This window comes from Rana temporaria, chromosome 2, assembly GCF_905171775.1.
Source record: "Rana temporaria chromosome 2, aRanTem1.1, whole genome shotgun sequence".
Taxonomy (NCBI): domain Eukaryota; kingdom Metazoa; phylum Chordata; class Amphibia; order Anura; family Ranidae; genus Rana; species Rana temporaria.
Window position 1 is genome coordinate 531,939,097 of NC_053490.1, and position 9,866 is coordinate 531,948,962.

The 9,866-nt window shown below is 36.8% G+C and overlaps 1 long non-coding RNA gene across 1 annotated transcript; it reads left to right on the top strand.

The window, feature by feature from the left end:
* Positions 1 to 1,292: 1,292 nt before the first annotated feature.
* On the top strand, positions 1,293 to 8,285 carry LOC120928052. Its single transcript, XR_005747166.1, has 2 exons — positions 1,293 to 2,525; positions 6,420 to 8,285. It is a non-coding gene; the product is annotated as an uncharacterized LOC120928052 (long non-coding RNA).
* Positions 8,286 to 9,866: the final 1,581 nt, after the last annotated feature.

The window sequence follows — 9,866 nt, forward strand, 5'->3', positions numbered from 1 at the left end:
CAAAGTGTGAGAACGCTGAATATCGGCCTGGGCAGGAAGGGGGTAAAAGTGCCCATTTTTTTTTTTTTTTTACACTTTAGCTGTCAGTGGCGGGATTTCCGCTCCTCGGAACTTTTCCATCAAAAATGAAACATTAACCACTTCAGCCCCGGAGGATTTGGCTGCCCAATTTCTTGCGATTCGGCACTGCGTCGCTTTAACTGACAATTGCGCAGTCGTGCGACGTGGCTCCCAAACAAAATTGGCGTCCTTTTTTCCCCACAAATAGAGCTTTCTTTTGGTGGTATTTGATCACCTCTGTGGTTTTTGTTTTTTGCGCTATAAACAAAAATAGAGCGACAATTTTGAAAAAAATGCAATATTTTTTACTTTTTGCTGTAATAAATATCCCCCAAAGATATATAAAAAACATGTTTTTTCCTCAGTTTAGGCCGATATGTAAAATTGCAATAAGCGTTTATTGATTGGTTTGCGCAAAAGTTATAGCGTCTACAAAATAGGGGATGGTTTCAGGGGATGGTTTTATGGAATTTTTATTATTCATTTTTTTTACTACTAATGGCGGCGATTTGCGATTTTTATCGTGACTGCAAAATTATGGCGGACGCATCGGACAATTTTTACAAATTTTTGGGACCATTGTCATTTATACAGCGATCAGTGCTATAAAAATGCACTGTTACTGTGTAAATGACACTGGCAGGGAAGGGGTTAACACGAGGGGGCGAGGAAGGGGTTAAATGTGTCCTTGGGAGTGATTCTAACTGTGTGGGGGCGTGGCTTACTGTGACAGGGAGCAGATGATCAGTGTCCTGTCACTAGGCAGAACAGGGAAATGCCTTGTTTACATAGACATCCCCCTCGTTCTGCCTTGTTTACATAGGCATCCCCCCGTTCTGCCTTCTTTACATAGGCATCCCCCTGTTCTGCCATGTTTACATAGGCATCCCCACTTTTTGACTTGTTTACATAGGCATCCCTCCTGTTCTGCCATAGGCGACAGATTCAAAGCAATGTACAGGTAGGTTGCTTTGCCTGCCCGCGCCATTCTGCCGATCGAATGTTCTTACATAGGAAACGGATCGAATGTTCCTAAAGTAAACATTTGTGCCCAGAAATCCTCCTTAGGTCAGCTTTAGCCCTTCGCTGGGGTCTTGGAATAACATTTATTTTTTCAGGGGGGGGGCTTATCTCCCCGGTGCCCCCCCCCATGTGCGGGCTTGTTAGAATATTATTCCAAATTCATAATTCGGCAATTCATGGCAAGCTTGCAAAACATATTTGGTTTTATGATTAATCATAATAATTAGGTATGAATGAATGACCTTGATCAATTGATATGACATAATTCTTCTATCCAAAACTGAGCATTACGGACAACCGATTTGAGAATGACATAAGATTTGAATGTCAGGCAGTTGTTCTACTATGTCCAAAGTTGACATGAGTTCAGTAGGTCAGCAGGCTAACAGATAAGTATACACATAGAGTTCATGTGTCAGAGCTGACATGTTTTTACATGCTTTAAAGTTAAAATCACAGATAATCCATAACTTAGCTATTTATTTGATATTGTTGTTTAATTATTTAGAGTTAGTTTAAGTGAAGTCTTAGTCATACTAATATGTATTAGTATATAGTTACTTAATGAAGTTATAGCTTTATAGCTGATAATATATGTTCTATGACATTGCATCATCAAGCACACTACTCTAAGTATAGAGTGTCACATGTGTGCCTGTCAATCAAACTCCATACGACTCTGTGCTAAGATCTTCATATTGCTGAACCTAGCAGATATTAATATTTGCCATACAAGGGTCTAAGCCTGGGCCGTATGAGGTCATGACGTTCACTTGTAACATATATTTAAGCTTTGCTTTAAAGAAGGCTGGTCACATTTGCACCACACACTTGCATGACACACTGATACACACTTAAACTAAGACACACTAATTCACACCCTCTTTGAAAGACAACACTGACATATAGACTAGGAGAACAGCTGAAGCCAGAAGTCAAACGTCATTTCCTGTTTCTTCCTGCATCACTTTGGAAAATCTCAGAAGACAACATGCCTGATGCTGCTCACATGCTTTCATAAGCTTGCTACAATACTATCGATCCAATTCCAGATATTTTCATCTACGCTAAACTGAACTTTATACTATTTTTCATTGTGTTTATGATGCCACCTGTGTGACAATAAACTCACACGTTATTTTCAAATCAACCTGACTATGAATGATCTTCATTCAGATACGCCCTTGAAGCTATAAGAATATTAGTTATTAATTTTACATTCTTACAGTGGCGAGCCAAAGAAAGTACTGTCTTATCTCTATTTTTACGGAAATCTCGACCCTTGATGAGGGGGGGAGAGATTGGCGCAGTCTTTGCGAATATTCAAGTCTCGAGAAAAAAGACGGTTCAGAACCTATCAAGCAAGAGGCGTTTGTGTCGCGTCAGATGTGGACAACAGTCCAGTAACAGCCGGTTGATGACGAGAAATCCTTCTAATAACGGTGAGTAAAAAAAAAAAAAAATTATGAATTTTATAGATGAAATAGCTAGAGATAGTAAGCTAGAATTTAAAGATGTGTGTTTTTATCCAAATGACAGTCACTTGTGGTTGTATATGTACCAAGAATGCTTAAATTCCAATGTCCAGATAGACAAATCCAGGTTTACTGTGAATAAATTACGTAAGAAAATAAGTAATGTATTGAAATTGGTAAGAATATTTAATAAGATGATTATTGATATTTTACCTGCCAAAAATGTGTGTACACTAAACCAGACAGAGACAAATAATGTACAGAACACAGGAATACATGAAAATGTGTCCCAGGATGCTCTCAGTTGTTCTAACTGTGAGATTTTGTGTAATTACATAGATAATCTTGAGGAACAAATAGAGAAATCTAAAAAAAATATTTTGCCAGAGTTGCAAAATGACAGTAGACAGATTGCTGTAATAAATACAGATGACAAAAAGGTTGAAACCAAGTCAAAGCTACAATCTTATTTTCCGGAAAGTTCGGAAATAGAGAATGTTGATGCTACTGATGAAATGGAAATGAAGCATAAAAACTTATTATGTAGGACTGCAAAACTTAAATTGCAAATTCATGATCAGCTGATGAAGGTTCTAAAAGACTTTCCTATTTATGACGTTGAGGCTACTGTATTTTCTAATTGGGATTTATTTGAAATGTTTGCAGATCGTTTTAATCTTTCAAACGATCAACGCAATTACATTTTTCAGTTGTGGATTCCTGTTAATTTTGCTAAACGAATCCATTCACTTGTTAGTGATGATGAAGGTCAAAATGACGCCACAGATAGATTGCGACTATTATTGCTATGTATGACCGGTGAACAAAAACCGACCATAGAAATGCTAGACCTATTACAGACTACTGCAGAAGAAGATCCATTTTGGTTTAAAACAAGATTTTGCAAGGTTTATGAAATGATATTTGGAGTAGATGATGAAACTGACCCAGGTTTAAAAATGGCTTTCATAAAAAAATTTAAATACCTTGACCCAACTTCAGTGGCCATAGCTCAGGAACGGCAAAATTTAAATGCTATAGTAAGTTTCATTGACAAAATTAGGAGACAATTGAATCAAAGCAGTCTCGCACACGAGGTTTCTATTATTCAATGTGACAAAAATAGTCAGGCTACAGACGTGTTAGAAACGACAGGTCTTAGCAGGAATGACAAGGACAGGTGCAGTCAAGTGAGTCAAGGAGACGACCCCATGATGTGTTTTTACTGTCATGGAATTGGCCATATAAAAAAACATTGCTTTAAGTTTAAGAGTGACTTACAAATAAGAACTAAAGATATGGAGTATGAAAAATCAGTTTTTGTACAGCCTGATTTTTCATGTCAAGATAACATTTTGACTGAATTGCCTTATGACACTGAAGTCAAACAGATCAGTAATTTGACTGTTCACAGTAGTTCAGACAATATGGCAAAAGGAGCTGTCACTGAAAAAGAAGGTTTATTGCCATTGCCAAAAATAGAATCACACCCGGATTCAATTTCTCTGCCATTACAATATGTAGCACCAATTATTTTGGACGAGAATGGGAGACCATATTTACAATGTTTGATAAATGGTAAACATATTAATTGTCTCTTAGACAGTGGATCTGAGATTACCCTTATCAAAGAAAACATACCTGTGAAACCAAATTCTCCTATGTGTAATATAGTGGGTTTTAATAATACAGGTAATTCCACTGCTAGACAGGTATCCAATGTAACATTTGAAGTACCTGGATTAGTGAAAACTAATATTAACATTTGGGTCTGTCACGAAGCAGAGAATATACTTGGCATTGATGTTATCAATAAACAAAAGTGGGTGATTGATTTGGCTAATAAAAGTATTTGGAAAGATCCATCTAGGCCCAAATCAGTGCTGATTGATCCCTCTGTATACCGTAATGTTGGTTCTGTTACCAATATGTCTACAGAACAAAAGTGGCCTGATATTGATGAAAATTGTGCTTTAAAGGAAGTGGTACAATCTTTTCCAAGTTTGTGGTCAAAGTTCAAAAATGACTTTGGAACTTTGAAAAGTGCCGAATTAAATATTGAAGGAAAGGATCCAGAACCTCTTGATCAGAGTGAGTTACCACCAGAATCAATTGGTCCACTTTCTGACATTATTCAAGAATTTGTACAACTTGGAATTGTAAAGAAAGCTAAATCAGTGGTAAATAACTGTATTTGGCCTATCAAAAATATTGATAATTCATATTCTTTATCAGTTGACGTAAGAACATTGGATAAACAAATCACAAATAGCCCAGTTCTTCCTGATAAATCTAACATAAAATTACATTTGAATGTTGAGAACAAAGTGTTTTCTGTACTAGAAATCGCTGGTAGCCATTTTTCCATTCCTTTAACTAAAAGTTGTCAATACAAACTTGCGTTCACATTCAGAAAAGAGACTTATACGTTCACTCGATTAATACCTGATCTAGGTATAGGTGATGGTATAGTTCATGAAACTATAGCAACAATACTTTCTAAATTTTCTAGGCCAGATTGCATTTGTCAGCACGTGGATACGATTTTGCTGAGTACTCAGAATATCGATGAACATATGGCTCTTTTGTCTGAATTGTTTATGATGTTACAAGCTGAAGGTTTAAAATTAAACACAACAAAAGTTCAGTTGATGAAAAGTCAAGTGAAATTCCTTCACATGCAAATTAGTCAAGGAAAGAGACAATTGTTGCAAGAAACAGTTAGGGATATTACTGTTATCCCAACTCCAACAACTTACAAGACATTGCATAAATTTTTGCATAAAATAAATTATTGCAAAGAGTTTGTACATTGTTTCGCAGAAAAAGTTAATCCACTATATAATCTTTTAAGGAATAAAGGTAATATAGTTGACCAGTGGGGTCCAAATGAGAAAAATGCTTTTGAAGTGTTGAAAAAAGATTTGCAGAATGCTCCAGCATTAAGTACAATAAAGGTCTGTTCTGAAACATCGTTTGTTTTGAAAACTCATGTATCTGAGAATGCCATCTCAGTAACATTGTTTCAGTTACAAGAAGGTAAGGAGAAAATAATTGCCTATTTCTCCAGAGTTTTATCATTTTTGGAAAAAACTTTTGAGCCAGGTGTGAAGCAACTTCTAAGTGTTTACTATGCAATTAAAGTTACAGAGAGCATAGTGAAATCAAACAAAACCATTGTACGGACACCTGACTGTTCATTAAAAGGTATTTTTGAGGAAGGTAATTTTAGTGAAATTAAGAAAATATATCCTTTATGGTTCAGAGCTTTATTACAAATACATATTCAGATAGATGGGAACGAAAGACATCAACAGAAATTTACACCAGCACATGTTTATACAGCTGTAGCTGAGAAGTCTTTATCTCAGATTTCCAGCGTAAGAGCTGAGAAATGCATTGAAGTACTTGCAGAACACTCTGACACTAAAGTAAGAACTCCAACACAGAATACAGTTACGCATATTTCTAATCGTTTAGAGGTGAGAACAAAGGCATAGTCCATTGTCATCTCTGGGGTGATATGAAATCTAACTTTGTTCGTTAGAAATAGAATTTGTATCATGACCGGAAAAATGAAATATTGCGTCCTGACATACCTAAACCTCACAGTACATATATTTTATAATTTAGGTTATTTTTAGTCAGAATAAGGACAATATACAGAAGTACATAGAAGTATATAGTCACACAGAAAATCTCTTTGAATAAAATATGAGATAGTATTTCACATATAGTTTTAGCAAATTCACAAAGTTATTGTCTCATAATGTTTTAATATTTGTTGAAAAAATATGAAAATGTACAAGAATTAATATAAATATTTTATTCCTGAGTAATGATACTGCCTCTCTTTTACAGATATGGCATCTAAAATCAAACAAATATGGAGGATAACAAGCTTCTATAAAGAGCAAAGAGAAATTCAAAGTTAAAGAAGAGATCCTTTTTGGAAGAATATTTGACAAAAGATTTATATTTCATATTTATGAACTATTTTATCTTATTCATCAAGGTTTTTCTAACCTAATGGAACTTGAAGAAATTTTAAAGACATTTCATGAAGAAACATTAATCGGAAGGAACATTATCTATCTACTATAGATAAACAATTTAGGACTGAAACATTTGTCCACATATACATATACATTTTTTGATTATCCAATTATTATGATATTAATGTTCACATGAAGTTAGGATTATTATTTTTATTTATTTTTATTTATTCACATATTGAATGTTAGCACACTCATTCTAGTTAATAGAACATTTTTTGTTCATAACTTAAGAAAGATATCATTAATAGAACTATGGAAAGTTATGAAAGTTTTAGAGTATAAAGTATATTTCCAAAGAGCTAAAATATTATTTGAGCACATATATGGAAATATATTATTGCATTATTTACTTATTTTAATAATAATAATTTTCATTATTATTATTATTATTAATATTAATAATTATTGATATTAGTCATCATTATGTTATACATTTTAAAATCTATACCATTTTTTCTGGTAAGATTTTGATTAGATAGATCTAAGAAGAGTTAAAAGTAAAGAGTAAAGCATTTAGGAAAAGGAAAATTTCTAGTTGCTTCAGTTCTGAGGAATATCGTGTCCAATCGTTTGATACAAGGTGGAGAAAATGAGATATGAATGTATGTATGTGAGTATTAAATGATTTAGTATGATTAATCATAATTCAGGGGGGATTGTTAGAATATTATTCCAAATTCATAATTCGGCAATTCATGGCAAGCTTGCAAAACATATTTGGTTTTATGATTAATCATAATAATTAGGTATGAATGAATGACCTTGATCAATTGATATGACATAATTCTTCTATCCAAAACTGAGCATTACGGACAACCGATTTGAGAATGACATAAGATTTGAATGTCAGGCAGTTGTTCTACTATGTCCAAAGTTGACATGAGTTCAGTAGGTCAGCAGGCTAACAGATAAGTATACACATAGAGTTCATGTGTCAGAGCTGACATGTTTTTACATGCTTTAAAGTTAAAATCACAGATAATCCATAACTTAGCTATTTATTTGATATTGTTGTTTAATTATTTAGAGTTAGTTTAAGTGAAGTCTTAGTCATACTAATATGTATTAGTATATAGTTACTTAATGAAGTTATAGCTTTATAGCTGATAATATATGTTCTATGACATTGCATCATCAAGCACACTACTCTAAGTATAGAGTGTCACATGTGTGCCTGTCAATCAAACTCCATACGACTCTGTGCTAAGATCTTCATATTGCTGAACCTAGCAGATATTAATATTTGCCATACAAGGGTCTAAGCCTGGGCCGTATGAGGTCATGACGTTCACTTGTAACATATATTTAAGCTTTGCTTTAAAGAAGGCTGGACACATTTGCACCACACACTTGCATGACACACTGATACACACTTAAACTAAGACACACTAATTCACACCCTCTTTGAAAGACAACACTGACATATAGACTAGGAGAACAGCTGAAGCCAGAAGTCAAACGTCATTTCCTGTTTCTTCCTGCATCACTTTGGAAAATCTCAGAAGACAACATGCCTGAGGCTGCTCACATGCTTTCATAAGCTTGCTACAATACTATCGATCCAATTCCAGATATTTTCATCTACGCTAAACTGAACTTTATACTATTTTTCATTGTGTTTATGATGCCACCTGTGTGACAATAAACTCACACGTTATTTTCAAATCAACCTGACTATGAATGATCTTCATTCAGATACGCCCTTGAAGCTATAAGAATATTAGTTATTAATTTTACATTCTTACAGGGCTCTTGAAGTTAATTGCACCCTGATGTTGGGAGGCGGATGACACGGCGGCGCAGTACGCAGTATGAATGGAGGCCTCTTCAGTGCTCAGTGGAGTGCAGGATCCCCCCCTCCCCCATCTCAGGGGTCAATCCCATTGTGTGTAGCTGGTGTAGTGATGGGAGGGGGGGGGAGGGGGGATCTGTTGCAGAGTTTATTTAACATTTCGGGGACAATAGAAGGACAGAGAGGGGCGGCACTGATATCATAGGGGGGGGAGGGGAGGGGGGGCACACCTGGGGGACTCTCCTCCGGAACCTTCAAAGATGATCTGAGATCTTTTATTGACTTCAAGGAGCCGAACTCAGTGAGGTTCAATGTGCTAAAGTGCCCGGTATGGTCAGCTATTCCCCGCCCTTCCCCTGCCCATCTCCCCGGGACATTTCCTCCATCGCCCCATTTATCCAGCAATACATTTCCCCTCCATCTCCCGTCTCAACAATGTTTATAAACAATGTTACTTTGTATCTCTCTATTTCTCTTATCTGAACAATGTTTCTAAACAATGCTATCTCGTATCTATCTCCCGTCTGAACAATGTTTATAAACAATGCTATCTCGTATCTATCTCCCGTCTGAACAATGTTTATAAACAATGCTATCTCGTATCTATCTCCCGTCTGAACAATGTTTATAGACAATGGCCCGGATTCAAGAAGCAATTGCGCCTGCGTAACCATAGTTACGCAGCGCAATTGCTTAGTTGCCCCGGCGTAACGAATGCTCCTGATTCAGGAACCTCGTTACGCCAACGGCAGCCTAAGATATGCGCGGTATAAGGCTCTTATGCCCGCATATCTTAGGCTGCATTCTTGCGATGGCCGCTAGGGGGCGTTCCCGTTGTGCTCAGCGTATAGTATGCAAATTGCATACTAACACCGATTCACAACGTTACGCGAGCCCGGCGTACGCAGTTTACGTCGTTTGCGTACGTCGGTTTTTGCGCTATTAGCAGGGGCAGCCAATGCTACGTATACTCGTCGTTCCCGCATCGCGAATTTAAAATTTAACGTTGTTTGCGTAAGTGATGCGTGAATGGCGCTGGACGCCATTCACGTTCACTTTGAAGCAAATGACGTCCTTGCGACGTCATTTACCGCAATGCACGTCGGGAAAGTTTCCCGACGGAGCATGCCCGCTACGATTGGCGCGGGAACGCGCCTAATTTAAATGATCCACGCCCCCTACGGGATCATTTAAATTACGCGCCCTTGCGCCGGTCATTTTTGAGGAGCGCCCGCGCAAATTACGTGGCTACTGCTTCGTGAATGAAGCGTAGCGCAGTTAATTTGCGGGGGCGCAGGGCAAAAACGGGACGCTGCGCCTCCGTAAGGAGTTCGCAGCGGTACCTGAATCTACCCCAATGTTACTTTGTATCTCTCTATCTCCCGACTTTGTATCTCACATCTGAACAATGTTTATAAACAAAGTTACTTTGTGTCTCTCCGTCTCCCGTCTGAACAA